Below are 15,688 nucleotides of genomic sequence, written 5' to 3'. Positions count from 1 at the left end.
TTCTGAGGGTTGTCTTTTCGACTTGTTTATGGTTTCCTTTGCTGTGCAAAAGCTTTGAAGTTTCATTAGGTCCCACTTGTTTATTTTTGTTTTTATTTCCATTACTCTAGGAGGTGGATCAAAAAAGATCTTGCTGTGATTTATGTCAAAGAGTGTTCTTCCTATGTTTTCCTCTAAGAGTTTTATAGTGTCCCATCTTATATTTAGGTCTGTAATCCATTTTGAGTTTATTTTTGTGTATGGTGTTAGGGAGTGTTCTAATTTCATTCTTTTACATGTAGCTGTCCAGTTTTCCCAGCACCACTTATTGAAGAGACTGTCTTTTCTCCATTGTATATCTTTGCCTCCTTTGTCATAGATTAGTTGACCATAGGTGCATGGGTTAATCTCTGGGCTTTCTATCTTGTTCCATTGATCTATGTTTCTGTTTTTGTGCCAGTACCATATTGTCTTGATTACTGTAGCTTTGTAGTATAGTCTGAAGTCAGGGAGTCTGATTCCTCCAGCTCCATTTTTTTGCCTCAAGACTGCTTTGGCTATTCGGGGTCTTTTGTGTCTCCATACAAATTTTAAGATGATTTGTTCTAGCTCTGTAAAAAATGCCATTGGTAACTTGATAGGGATTGCATTGAATCTGTAGATTGCTTTGGGTAGTATACTCATTTTCACAATGTTGATTCTTCCAATCCAAGAACATGGTATATCTCTCCATCTGTTGGTATCATCTTTAATTTCTTTCATCAGTGTCTTATAGTTTTCTGCATACAGGTCTTTTGTCTCCCTAGGTAGGTTTATTCCTAGGTATTTTATTCTTTTTGTTGCAATGGTAAATGGGAGTGTTTCCATAATTTCTCTTTCAGATTTTTCATCATTAGTGTATAGGAATGCAAGAGATTTCTGTGCATTAATTTTGTATCCTGCAACTTTACCATAATCATTAATTAGCTCTAGCAGTTTTCTGGTGGCAGTTTTAGGATTCTCTATGTATAGTATCATGTCATCCGCAAACAGTGACAGTTTTACTTCCTCTTTGCCAATTTGTATCCCTTTTATTTCTTTTTCTTCTCTGATTGCCGTGGCTAGGACTTCCAGAACTATGTTGAATAATAGTGGTGAGAGTGGACATCCTTGTCTCGTTCCTGATCTTAGAGGAAATGCTTTCAGTTTTTCACCATTGAGAATGATGTTTGCTGTGCGTTTGTCATATATGGCCTTTATTATGTTGAGGTAGGTTCCCTCTATGCCCACTTTCTGGAGAGTTTTTATCAGGAATGGGTGTTGAATTTTGTCAAAAGCTTTTTCTGCATCTATTGAGATGATCATATGGTTTTTATTCTTCAATTTGTTACTATGGTGTATCACATTGATTGATTTGCATATATTGAAGAATCCTTGCATCCCTGGGATAAATCCCACTTGATCGTGGTGTATGATCCTTTTAATGTGTTGTTGGATTCTGTTTGCTAGTATTTTGTTGAGGATTTTTGCATCTATATTCAGCAGTGATATTGGTCTGTAATTTTCTTTTTTTGTAGTGTCTTTGTCTGGTTTTGGTATCAGGGTGATGGTGGCCTCCTAGAATGCGTTTGGGAGTGTTCCTTCCTCTGCAATTTTTTGGAAGAGTTTGAGAAGGATGGGTGTTAGCTCTTCTCTAAATGTTTGATAGAATTCACCTGTGAAGCCATCTGGTCCTGGACTTTTGTTTGTTGGAAGATTTTTAATCACAGTTTCAATTTCATTACTTGTGATTGGTCTGTTCATATTTTCTGTTTCTTCCTGATTCAGTCTTGGAAGGTTATACCTTTCTAAGAATTTGTCCATTTCTTCCAGGTTGTCCATTTTATTGGCATAAAGTTGCTTATAGTAGTCTCTTAGGATGTTTTGTATTTCTGCGGTGTCTGTTGTAACTTCTCCTTTTTCATTTCTGATTTTATTGATTTGAGTCCTCGCCCTCTTTTTCTTGATGAGTCTGGCTAATGGCTTATCAATTTTGTTTATCTTCTCAAAGAACCAACTTTTAGTTTTATTGATCTTTGCTATTGTTTTCTTTGTTTCTATTTCATTTATTTCTGCTCTGATCTTTATGATTTCTTTCCTTCTGCTAACTTTGGGTTTTGTTTGTTCTTCTTTCTCTAGTTTCTTTAGGTGTAAGGTTAGATTGTTTACTTGAGATTTTTCTTGTTTCTTTAGGTAGGCTTGTATAGCTATAAACTTCCCTCTTAGAACCGCTTTTGCTGCATCCCATAGGTTTTGGGTCGTCGTGTTTTTATTGTCATTTGTCTCTAGGTATTTTTTTATTTCCTCTTTGATTTCTACAGTGATCTCTTGGTTATTTAGTAACGTATTGTTTAGCCTCCATGTGTTTGTCTTTTTTACGTTTTTTTCCCTGTAATTCATTTCTAATCTCATAGCGTTGTGGTCAGAAAAGATGCTTGGTATGATTTCAATTTTCTTAAATTTACTGAGGCTTGATTTGTGACCCAAGATGTGATCTATCCTGGAGAATGTTCCGTGCGCACTTGAGAAGAACGTGTAATCTGCTGTTTTTGGATGGAATGTCCTATATATATCAATTAAATCTATCTGGTCTATTGTGTCATTTAAAGCTTCCGTTTCCTTATTTATTTTCATTTTGGATGATCTGTCCATTGGTGTAAGTGAAGTGTTAAAGTCCCCCACTATTATTGTGTTACTGTCGATTTCCTCTTTTATAGCTGTTAGCAGTTGCCTTATGTATTGAGGTGCTCCTATGTTGGGTGCATATATATTTATAATTGTTATATCTTCTTCTTGGATTGATCCCTGGATCATTATGTAGTGTCCTTCCTTGTCTCTTGTAACATTCTTTATTTTAAAGTCTATTTTATCTGATATGAGTATAGCTACTCCAGCTTTCTTTTGATTTCCATTTGCATGGAATATCTTTTTCCATCCCCTCACTTTCAGTCTGTATGTGTCCCTAGGTCTAAAGTGGGTCTCTTGTAGACAGCATATATATGGGTCTTGTTTTTGTATCCATTCAGCCAGTCTGTGTCTTTTGGTTGGGGCATTTAATCCATTCACGTTTAAGGTAATTATCGATATGTATGTTCCTATGACCATTTTCTTAATTGTTTTGGGTTTGTTTTTGTAGGTCCTTTTCTTCTCTTGTGTTTCACACTTAGAGAAGTTCCTTTAGCATTTGTTGTAGAGCTGGTTTGGTGGTGCTGAATTCTCTTAGCTTTTGCTTGTCTGTAAAGCTTTTGATTTCTCCATCAAATCTAAATGAGATCCTTGCCGGGTAGAGTAATCTTGGTTGTAGGTTCTTCCCTTTCATCACTTTAAGTATATCATGCCACTCCCTTCTGGCTTGCAGAGTTTCTGCTGAGAAATCAGCTGTTAACCTTATGGGAGTTCCCTTGTATGTTATTTGTCGTTTTTCCCTTGCTGCTTTCAATGATTTTTCTTTGTCTTTAATTTTTGCCACTTTGATTACTATGTGTCTCGGCGTGTTTCTCCTTGGGTTTATTCTGTATGGGACTCTCTGCGCTTCCTGGACTTGGGTGGCTATTTCCTTTCCCATGTTAGGGAAGTTTTCGACTATAATCTCTTCAAATATTTTCTCTGGTCCTTTCTCTCTCTCTTCTCCTTCTGGGACCCCTATAATGCGAATGTTATTGCGTTTAATGTTGTCCCAGAGGTCTCTTAGGCTGTCTTCATTTCTTTTCATTCTTTTTTCTTTAGTCTGTTCCGCAGCAGTGAATTCCACCATTCTGTCTTCCAGGTCACTTATCCGTTCTTCTGCCTCAGTTATTCTGCTATTGATTCCTTCTAGTGTAGTTTTCATTTCACTTATTGTATTGGTCATCTCTGTTTGTTTGTTCTTTAATTCTTCTAGGTCTTTGTTAATCATTTCTTGCATCTTCTCAATCTTTGCCTCCATTCTTATTCCGAGGTCCTGGATCATCTTCACTATCATTATTCTGAATTCTTTTTCTGGAAGGTTGCCTATCTCCACTTCATTTAGTTGTTTTTCTGGGGTTTTTTCTTGTTCCTTCATCTGGTACATAGCCCTCTGCCTTTTCATCTTCTCTATCTTTCTGTAACTGTGGTTTTTGGTCCACAGGCTGCAGGATTGTAGTTTTTCTTGCTTCTGTTGTCTGCCCTCTGGTGGTTGAGGCTATCTAAGAGGCTTGATGGGAGGCTCTGGTGGTGGGTAGAGCTGACTCACTTTTTTTCTTTTTAAATGACAAGAGCAATATTATACACGCACACTGAAATATTTTCAGGTAGTAGATAAAGGAAAGGGAAAAGTTCTATTCCTTTTCACTCTCACTCAGGAGTAAGCACTGTTAACACCTTTTTCCTTGTGTACTCATACATACACACCTACTATTTTGTCTTTTGTTACTACCACTTAACATTTTGTTGTAAACATTTTCCCATGTTTCTGCAAAATTGCTGTTTTAAAGGCTACATAGCATTCCTTTGTGTGGATGTAGTAATCAGGGCTCTTAATTGTAAGTGACAGAAACCCAACTTAAACTAGCTTAATGAAAATAGAGACTTAACGGCCTGTGTAACTGGAATAGACATGAGTGGAAGAGATGTTAGGATACAGGGCTCAAATTATGTTTTCAGGCATGTGCCAGCTGAGTCTCTGTCTCTCTTCACCTCTTGTGTCTGTTTGTGTATTGGCCTTACTTGATTTTGCTGCAGCCAGGCTTTCTCCCTGTGGCTGGCAACATAGAGCTCTATGTTTCCAGTCCTTGACCATAGAAGCAAGAGGATGTCTTCCTAACTAATTCTAAAGGAAAATTCCTAGGAAAGGATTTTTATTGGCTCATCCCTAAACCAATCACTGTGGGCCATGGAGATGGGACAATTTAATTGGTCACTTCAGGTCATGTGCCTACCCTTATGTTTAAGGAAGTGATAGGGAAGAAACATGCTTAGCAGCCAGAAATCATACCCTTCGTAGATACTGTATCCTGGGCTTTGAGACTGTTTTGGTATTTTGCCTATGATTGATAACCTTGAGAATACCGTCAAGGTTGTTACTCCTACCAGATTTTTTCTTTATGAAAAATTCTTTGGAGTAGAACTTCTGAATCAAAGAGTATCACACAGACATTCCTATGGTTCTTGCTATATGTTGCTTTATTGTTTTCCAAAAGAATTGTGTCAAAGAAACAGCTAATAAAAAATGAGCACCAATTAAAATTCTTAAGCCATTTATTAATTCAACAAATATTTGTTCAGTTATATGCCAGGCAATAAATCCATCCAATGTGTCACAGATTTAGGGAGTCAGCAGTGTTTAAATTCAAACCCATCTGAGTGATCTGTCTACATTGTAGCAGGAAGAATACACATCAGGAGACATTAAGTTCTGTTTAGAAGTCACTGTAGATCCTTGTGGGTGGGCAAATTGTCTTGAAATGGATCTATCAGTTATCAACTTTCCTAAAATGGTTTCAGCCATTTTGAATTACCCAAATGATTGATTCCTTTTCTTTCAAAATTTTATTCAAATTAACTTTACGGATGCAATATAAATTGTAATCTGAGGCATCATCACCCACCAGCTAGCTTCTTAATTTCCCTGAGCTTTGGTTTGCTCATTGCTGACTGAGAATATCTGCCAAGCTCTCTCCTCAGGGCCACTGAGGGGATCAAAGGTGGAGAATGAGGGGTCAAGGAGACTAGGTGCTTAAGGCGTGATGAGAAGGTTTAGAGGAGCCAATGAGGTGAATGTGATAGGAAATTTTAAAACTGAAAAAATAAATTTGGGGAGTTCCCTGGTGGTCTAGTGGTTAGGATTCCGGGCTTTCACTACAGAGGCCCGGGTTCAATCCCTGGTCAGGGAACTGAGATTCTGCAGGCCGTGCAGTGTGGCCAAAAAAATAAATAAATAAAAAATAAAAAAAATAAATTTGTTAAACTGTAAAGTGTGGTATGAATGTAAGATATTATGATCGGGAGAGGTGCTGCAATAGCAGCTCTTTTTTATATGTAAATATGGCACAAAATTATAACCGTGGAACATAAAGCTGGGTGTTGAAACTCTGTCATCACCTTTGCAGAAAAATAAGGAAAAAAAATTTCTGAAATGCCTCTTCCTTTAATTAGAAGCTCTTGTTACGTTATGAACATTTTATTAAACATGTAGATAGAATGATGAGTTAATAAAAACAAATGGATGAATTCACATAGAATTGCTAATTTCCCTTCAGATTTGAGTTAAACTAATGGGCAAGAATTTATCATGTAAGGCATGAATAACAGGGCATTGAATTGTATTCAGGTTTTAGCATTGACTAAACTTTTTCAGGGTTACAGCCATAGATTTTTTTTTTCCCCATGACTGAAAGCAAACTTAGAGATCATTTAGTTCAAATCCCTCATTTTATAGACTATTTTGGTTTCATTGCTTTAGCAGAAACTTTCAATGCACACTTCCATTTGGTTAATACCCGTCTATTTCAAAAAGATACGTTGTGGCTATTTTTGAAAAGTACTTAATAGGGAAACCGTTAGAACTATATGGAATGGTCCAAATTGTTTAGGAAAATATTTTCATCATGGAATCATAAGATTTAAAAATAGTTGGCATTTACATTAAAATGTTCATAAAATGCTTTATGAATGAAGGCCTCAGTAATCTCTGCAATGCATTCACAGTTGTTTGGTTCCATTATAAGTAGTGGTGGGAATGGAAATTCTAGAATCCCACCTCTATTGCTGTTCAATTTCCAACTATAGGTTCAAAGATTTGCATACTTTTAGTATCCATGAGCTGTCTAGAAGCTTCTTTCTGGTGCTTGCCACATTATGTACACTATTATCAGATGGTATCAGTTGACTAAAAGCCAAATTCTGGCAGAAAGAAAGATTAATTAAGAGCTTAATTATCACTTTCTGCTAAGTGACATTTTGTTTAACTCATTCTTTATAATTTTGTCACTTGTGTTAGCATATGCAAATATTGGCTAATCTTATTCTCATGGTAAGAAATAGAAGGCTTATGAATTCAGATGGGTCCCAAATAATACCCAAACATATACTGAGTCATGGATGACGTCAGAACAAGGTAAAGAAATGATTACAGTCAGATGTTCGAAGCAGAAACTGAAAATTCATGAACTGGCCAATTATCCTTCCTATGATATTAGGTACATTCTTTTTTTTTTTTTTTTATGAAGTGTATGTATTATTTTACATTTTTATTTATTTATTTATTTATTATTTATGGCTGTGTTGGGTCGTCTTTTCTGTGCGAGGGCTTTCTCTAGTTGTGGCGAGCGGGGACCACTCTTCATTGCGGTGTGCGGGCCTCTCACTATCGCGGCCTCTCTTGTTGTGGAGCACAGGCTCCAGTCGCGCAGGCTCAGTAGTTGTGGCTCACGGGCCCAGTTGCTCCGCGGCATGTGGGATCTTCCCAGACCAGGGCTCGAACCCGTGTCCCCTGCATTGGCAGGCAGATTCTCAACCACTGCGCCACCAGGGAAGCCCTAGGTACATTCTTTACAAGTAAATAAAGCAAGTGACAACTATAATTTCTGTCACCATTTTGATTGAAGTATGGCATGGAGGATCATTTTCTTCTAATTCAAATTTGGTCATTAAATTGTTGTGAAACCTTGGGCAGTTAACAACGCAATACAGACAGAGCCACATGACATGGTACAAAGTTCACAGGCTTTGGTGTTGGACACAGTCTTAACTTGACCCTTCATTTGTGGTTCCCTCACTTATCTGATCCTTCATCTAACTTTCATTGAGTATCATCTATGTGTCAGGCATCACCTGGGAAGTGGAGCTACAAAGCTACAGAAACAAATCAGACATGATATTTGCCCTCAAGGAACTTATATTTAGTGGTAAGAGACAGGCAACAAATAAATCTATAAAATAGGAAGATTAAAACCTACAAAATGGGAGTCCTATGAGGATTGAGATGACATATAATGTACTTGAAATTGTCTCTAGCCTGTAATAGGCATATAACAAAACAAATTTAGTTGTTCTTCATTCACTCAACAATTTTTTTCAGTGCCAGGTAAGCTTATGGCACTGTTCTGGGTATTGAACAAGAGTCAGGATAGTGCAAGTCCTAGCTCCTATGGTAACCTAGAGAGTTACCATATAAAAGTTGGAGGGAGGGGCTTCCCTGGTGGCGCAGTGGTTGAGAATCCGCCTGCCAATGCAGGGGACACAGGTTCAATCCCTGGTCCGGGAAGACCCCTCATGCCGCGGAGCAACTAAGCCTGTGCATCACAACTACTGAGCCTGCACTCTAGAGCCTGTGAGCCACAACTACTGAGCCTGTGAGCCACAACTACTGAGCCTGAGTGCCACAACTACTGAAGCCCACGTGCCTAGAGCCTGTGCTTTGCAACGAGAGAAGCCACCGCAATGAGAAGCCCGCACACCGCAATGAAGAGTAGCCCCCGCTCACTGCAACTAGAGAAAGCCCACGTGCAGCAACGAAGACCCAACACAGACAAAAATAAATAAAATAAATAAATTTATTTAAAAAAATAAAAAATAAAGCTGGAGGGAGAAGCGTGGAAGGGAGTATATATCAAGTACATAGATACCTTCTGCATAAGGCAGAATTGGATAAATGTCAATCATCTCTTACAAGTCAGACACAATGTAAGTGGAACAGGGAGACAATAAGAACTGGGTAAAAGGATTGCTGCAGTAAATGTGCTGATGAAATTGGCTGTCATTGAAGTGTAGTTTACCATTCAGTAGATGGTACTGAATGAATTTTTTTTTTTTTGGCCACACTGTGCAGCTTGCGGGATCTTAGTTCCCCAACCAGGGATGGAACCTGGGGCCCCGGGAGTGGAAGCGAGGAGTCCTAACCACTGGACCGCCAGGGAAGTCCCCACATGAATTTTTCCAGTAAGGTTCATCACTCAAGTTTCAGAGGAAAGAAGACCATGGGGTGACTCAGAAATCAGTCTGACAAGCATGAGAAACAATCAAAGGGTCGAGAGGAGCAAGAGAAGGCAACATAAAATCCCAGACGCTTGAGTCCAAGCTAGTGAACCTTGCTAGAGAGGCCAGGGAAATCAGAAGGAGGTGACTGTCAAGATAGGGAAGGAGAGAAGAATAGGGGTCATGGAGGGTGGGGAGAGCATTGCTCAGTGCTCAGAGAGGGAGTGGACAATATCAAAGGACAGAAGTTTGTGGTCAGAGAAAGGGAACTCATAATCTTGAGATATAGTGTACACCCATCTCAAGTGGTGGCCCCAAGTAGAGTCATATTAGGGGCCAGTGTGGCAGACATAAGATATACCACTCATGTCCTCCTTTCCAGAAAGGACTTGCTATTCAGCTTCAAGAAGTGTGGTTAGCTGACAGCCTCCAGCTATTAGCTCCTTCAAGACCTGCTCTGTGTTGGAGCTGAGGTCACTCTGTTTATGGAGTGGCCCCCCAGCCAATGACTGAGCAAGGCAGTGGTATAAGGAACTGGCCATTCCCATCCAACATGGACTTATTGAACTGGCCATTCCCATCCAACATGGACTTCTGGAACTGGCCATCATAGCTCTGTGCTCCCTGTTGGGCTGGCAGAGAAAGCATCGCCCTCTGACCTGCTCAATCCTGCTTACTCCCCTTTTCTTTTACAGGTGTCACTCCCTCAGAAAACCTTTTTTACTCCATACTTTATCTCACCATCAGTTTCCAAAAGAACCCACCTATAGAATTTTGAGTCCTGTCACATACATTATCTTATTTTATCCTTATAATAACTGAGGTGGAAGAGATAGTAAGAACAGCCATGCTTTGCTTTACAAATGGAAAAACTGAAACCCAGGACACTTAAGTAACCTGACCATGTTTACACTGCTAGGTTGTACCAAAGCTGGATTAGAAACTTTCTCCAAACCTTTTCCAAGCTTGGTGCTCTTTACCTTGGGCATTGTTAAGAAGAATAATGAGTGGCAACAAAAAGTCCTAAAGGAAGTCACAACTGGGTATCTGCCAAGCTTTGTAGAATTAACATGAGGTTGAAAAGTAAAACATCATAGTCGAAAAAGCAATCTCACACTTAAAGTAGTACGTTTTGATTCAACAAGAGGAGAATTATAAATTATAAAAAATTATTTGTATTCATTTTAAAGGTTCCTTTTGTGTATGTTGAGGACAATTGTAATGTTAATGTGAGTCTTTCAGGTGTTACTTCACCATCAGTGGATCAGACCAGAGTCAAGTAATTTCCACATCCAAGGGAAATAGTACAATCCCCTTTTGAAATCATACTAGCTTTTTTTCAAGTCATAAACAAGGTAATTTACAAACAACTGTTTCTTTGTTGAAACCTGCTGATCATTCTTTTCTCTTTCCTTCTTTTGAATTTTGAATTTTGAAATAATAAAACACAAAAACAAATTCATGATCATTAAATAAAATTTGAGAAATACAGAAAAGTATACAGATGACAATAAATGTCACCCATAACGCCACTGCTGTTAGTATTTTGGCTTCAGGTCTTTGTAGTCTACCAGTGCATACACATATGTACCTTCAATCCCTTACCCTGACTCTAACACCACCCCTAGGTCTGGAAGTCATGACTATACTTCCACCCAGGAAGTTCACGCAAGTCCAGGGTCCCTTATATTGACAGGTGATGAAGTCACTGCGATCCACCTATTACTCCCAACATGAATTAACAACATGAAACTTCTTAAATCTCTTCTCAGATCTCACAGATTTAGATGCCAAACTTAGTTCCTCTATCTTTTATTTTCGTTGCTAAATCCTTGGGTACTACTACTGTGGTCCTTGATTGAGGGAGAAGCATCTGAAAGGTGTCTTGGGTGATTTTTGCCGATGAAGAAAGTATCACCTTTGAGATAATATCCTGATCATGAAAGTCAAGTTCTGAAGCCAGGTTGATCCAGACTGCATTCTTGAAATGAACCTAGACCGGAAGGAACCTCTTGGAAACATCAGGATAAACCAGCTGTGGGGAGAAAGACTGAACAAAAGCCACGTCTGGGTCACCCTGTTCGGGGGCGACTCATCGCAGGGAAGAATCCCATTTGCTTGAGGTTCAGTACTGGGACAGTGGGTCTCTCTCCTAGAAGTTGCTCGTGTAGTGGCTTGTGATTGGGAGAACCTGGCACTTGCTAAGGTAATACCACACGCTCTCATGTCACACAAGCCTGTGTGTCTGGACAAGATTACAAACGTAGCTAAGCCATAGGAAATAGCTTTCTCTACAATATTTTAAAATTTGAGATGATAAAAAGGAGAGGAATATGAAATCAAAAATACATTGTAAAAGTAGCTGGTAAAACACAACAGGCATCCACAGATTCAAAAACTCTTCTTGGTGAAAGGAGGCCCAAGCAGTCTTCCTAAAACTGCATTATTTCTCAAGTTGCATTTATCATGTCCTTGGGTCTTTTAAGGGACAGAAGGAGCCTGGCAGCCAACATGTTCCAACCGTTCCCCACTGGAGTTACATGAGTGCCACCTAGTGTCACTTTCTACTGCTGAAGGGGGTTTGGATAGACCATATAGTTCAACTTATCTGAAGGAACCGAGGCCCTGAGAGCAGAGGTGACTTAAGCAGGCCACATCTGTGGTGATTAGTGGCTCAGCCAAGACTAGGAATCAGATGTCCTGCTTCAGACAGGACACCTGGTGATAACCTCTGGTGTTTGGGAGTCAGGAGTCCTGGGAGATGGACTGTGCTGAAGAATGAGGCATAAAACTTCCAGGGCCTCAGGTGCCCCATGCATTAAACTCCTAAAATAATGCTTGCTTGTTCTGAAAGTCTTTGAGACACATGAGTAACAGAGAACAGAATCTGAAAGCTAGTATGGGTCCCCACAGGCATTTAATCTGCTCTTCTCCTCCATGAACGCCTGCCCCTCATCCAGCTGTACAAGTGATCAAACTATTTCCTACAAGCAAGTGCTCTGGTCCAAAGTCATCAGCCTTAATTCAGGGTGATGCTTCAGCTGTCACCTTTTATGCTTTCTGCCTTCAGCCTCTACCTTTGTGAACAAAGCAAGTCTGACCTCATCTAAGAGATTAATGCCATTGGAACCACCCAGGCTTTGATTTCCATAAGTCAGGTGTTCTCCAGTTCTCCAAGTAGTTTCTGTTTCAAGATGAATCTCAGCCAGTGGTACTTAATGCTGCCCGCATGTTAGCGTCACCCAAGGAACTTTCAGAACACCCCTGTGCTTGGGTCTGACCTTAGACCAGCAGAGTCAGAATCCCTGAGGGTGAATTCCCACATTTTTTTTTAAAGCTCCTCAGGTTATTCCAATGCTCATGAGATTGAAAATCACAGTGATGGGCTGAGCTTGCACTGAATAAGAGAGTAGAAGAGGAAAAAGTAGGAAAGGTGGGCAGTAGATAAGGTTATTCCACCCAGGGTCTCGAACAGAACTTAGTGCTCAATAAACGAGTGTAGAAAGGAATTTGTCCAAAGGGAACTTTTACAATGATACTGCAGGAATTCACAGTCTATTAATGATTTCAGGATTCTCTTAACCGCCCTGCATAGGAAACATCTAAGAAGAACCACAAGTAAACTTAAAAGTAGGTAAAGCAGGTAGACTAGACAATATAGATCAAGAAGAAAGGTTTCAAAACATGAATACCATTAAAGCATTAGTCACTCTCTGCCGTCTTTCTACCTTCCCGTTTTAAATTTGTTTTCCCATTCAAATCACGTGTAGCGTATTTAGAAACACATGTAACAAAGGGGCCTGCTGTATTCTGAAAGGCTGCCCTCTCACTTTTCTGAGGAAGTGACAACAGAGCTGAGATGTGAAGTAAGAGCAAGGTGTGTATATGTCGCAGGCTGTGTGTTTGGGGTGGGGATTTTTTCAGGGCAGAGACAGCATGCGCAGAGGCCATGTGTTGGAAGGCTTATTCAAGGAACAGACAGGAGGCCGGTGTAAGGGGGAGGGGAAGGTGCTATGAAAGGGGGCTAGAATGTTCAGGAGGTGCCAAACCAGGCAGGGCCCGTCCGCTCATTTTCATATATCAATACATACACACCATGTACCGCTTTCACATACTCAGTCCACCGCACGTTTTCCTGCCTTGCTTTGACCTACTTTTATCTCACCTTTAGTACCAGTGACTGAATGACCTCCTTAAGAAAGTCTGAAAGTGTTTTTTTTATAAAATTCCAAACTTTTATTCTTATTACAAATAATACATGCTCAGTGGAAAAAAGTCTAACAATTTATAGCTGTAGAAGGTCAATGTCCCCTCAAGTCGTGCCCAACCTAAACTATCACAGTTAACAATTCCACATATTCTTTTAGACCTTTCTGTGTGCATGTCCAAATATATATCTCACTTTTTTTTGAAAAGTGGAATTATATTAGACACACCATTTTGCAACTTGCTTTTCTCCCCACCCTTTTGTTTTATTTAAAAATAAATAAAATGGTTAACACAATTCCTGGGGGATGGAGAAGTGACTTGCTGTTGGACCCAGCTTTTCAAGGCTAGGTAGAACCAGAACATGCACCAACTGAACTCTTCTGTTAGTGGTCATGGGGTGGGAGCGGAATTTTAAGAGGTTTTTTTAATTGAAAAATTTTCAGCTTTATTGAGGTATAATTGACAAAATGGAAAGATATTTAAAGTGTACATGAAAGAAAGTGTACATGGTGATGATTTGATATACTTAGTCATTGTGAAAAGATTCCTCCCATCTAGTTAATTAACACATCTACAACTTGTTTTTATGCTTAATACATGGTAGACACCTTTCTGTGTCATTATATATAGCTTTACCTCATTCTGTTATATTTAACAGCAACATAGTATTTCATCATATAGAGGTACCATCCAATGATGGACAATTAAGTTGACTCCAATTTTTTTTGCCATTACAAGCCAAACAGTACATCAATGAGCATCCTTGTATATACTCTTGCTCAACTGTGCAAATATCTCTGTAAGATAAATTCTACAGAGAATATTTCTAAAGGTACGTATACTTCAGATGTTGATGAGTATTTCCAAATTCTAATCCAAAAACATTTGCACAAATTCACTTCCCATAGTGGCATATGAGAGTGCCCATTGCCAGTCTCTGTCTCCTGATTGGTTACCTCTCATCCTACAGAAAGAACAAGAATCCGAATTTTACAGGATTTGTATCCTTAGACCTAGTCCATTTTCTGGGCCACGGCCCTATTTCCAACTGCCTAATATATCCCATTTCCATCAAACCTCTATCTGCAACAGATCCCCCCCTGAGGGTTCTGCTCCTGCTGTGGCCACTATCATCAGGACCACACACCCCCTTCTTTTGTCTCATATCTGATCAGGAACTCAGTCTCTCATAATCTTTCTCTTCCCACAATCTTTCTCATTTTTATTACTTTTTTCTAGCTCTGTGGCTAATATTCCAGTTTAGGATCTTGCCCCTGGCTGACCTCCCTGTCTCTGATCTCTTCTACCTTCAATCCAACTGAACTCAATCCCCCATTCATCTTTGTAAAACTGTCCTCGGGCCATAGAGTCCTCTAACATTTGAGAACCTTCAGTTGCTCTCCATTCCCTGCCAGACCCTGGCTGAACTGTCTCTCCCATCACTGGCCTACTCTCTGAACCTCCAACATGCCTGGTGCTTTTCTGCATTTGATCTTGTCAGTCCCTCCCTGAAGTTCTTTTCCTTATCTCTGCCTACCTGAACACTATCTACCCACTGAGCCTAAATATATCTGGGCAAAGAGATTTCCAGATGGAGGGAACACTGGGGTTGCAGATTATGTAGAGCCTCATAGGACATTGTAAAAACTGTGGCTAGATGAAATTGAAGCAGTATCATTATCTGTGAATATAAGCTTTGTCTCTGCTCACAGATTATCACCAAATGCTTTATACAAATCAAAGATTTAAAAAATAATAATGTTTTTATGGCAGGAAGAAATTATTTTGCTTCAGGTTAGAAAGGATGACACAAGATTTTGCCTCTCCCAGGAAGGATTTCATTAAGCAGAAGCAGACACACTCAATTGAGCAATTGCACCTACCTGAAGTAATGTCCTCCCTCTTCTTCGTCTTCTTTTTTTTTTTTTTAATTAATTATTTATTTATTTACTTATTTTTGGCTGTGTTGGGTCTTCGTTTCTGTGCGAGGGCTTTCTCTAGTTGCGGCAAGAGGGGGCCACTCTTCATCGCGGTGCGCGGGCCTCTCACTATCGTGGCCTCTCTTGTTGCGGAGCGCAGGCTCAGTAGTTGTGGCTCATGGGCCCAGTTGCTCCACGGCATGTGGGATCTTCCCAGGCCAGGGTTCGAACCTGCGTCCCCTGCATTGGCAGGCAGATTCTCAACCACTGCGCCACCAGGGAAGCCCCGTCTCTCTTCTTCTTCTTTTGTGTATCTTCATTAACTTATTTTTTAAATTTAATACAAACATGACAATCATTTCTACTTCTAAAGAAATGCTTCTTAAATCATGATAGAAACTACTTGCCTATTTGATCTAACTTGATTTCAGATTTCATATTTATTCATTACTAATTCATAGGGTTGTTGGGAGGATTAAATGAGTTAACAGAAGTGCTTAGAACAATGCCTAGGACATGGTAAATGGTCTATAAGTGTTTGCAGTAATAATGGTACACACGCACACACACACACACACACACACACACACACGCACATGCACAAAGTCCATTCGTCCATTTACTCATAC

The sequence above is a fragment of the Balaenoptera physalus genome, assembly GCF_965194825.1.
Source record: "Balaenoptera physalus genome assembly, chromosome: 4".
Lineage (NCBI taxonomy): Eukaryota > Metazoa > Chordata > Mammalia > Artiodactyla > Balaenopteridae > Balaenoptera > Balaenoptera physalus.
This window is presented reverse-complemented; position numbering follows the sequence as displayed.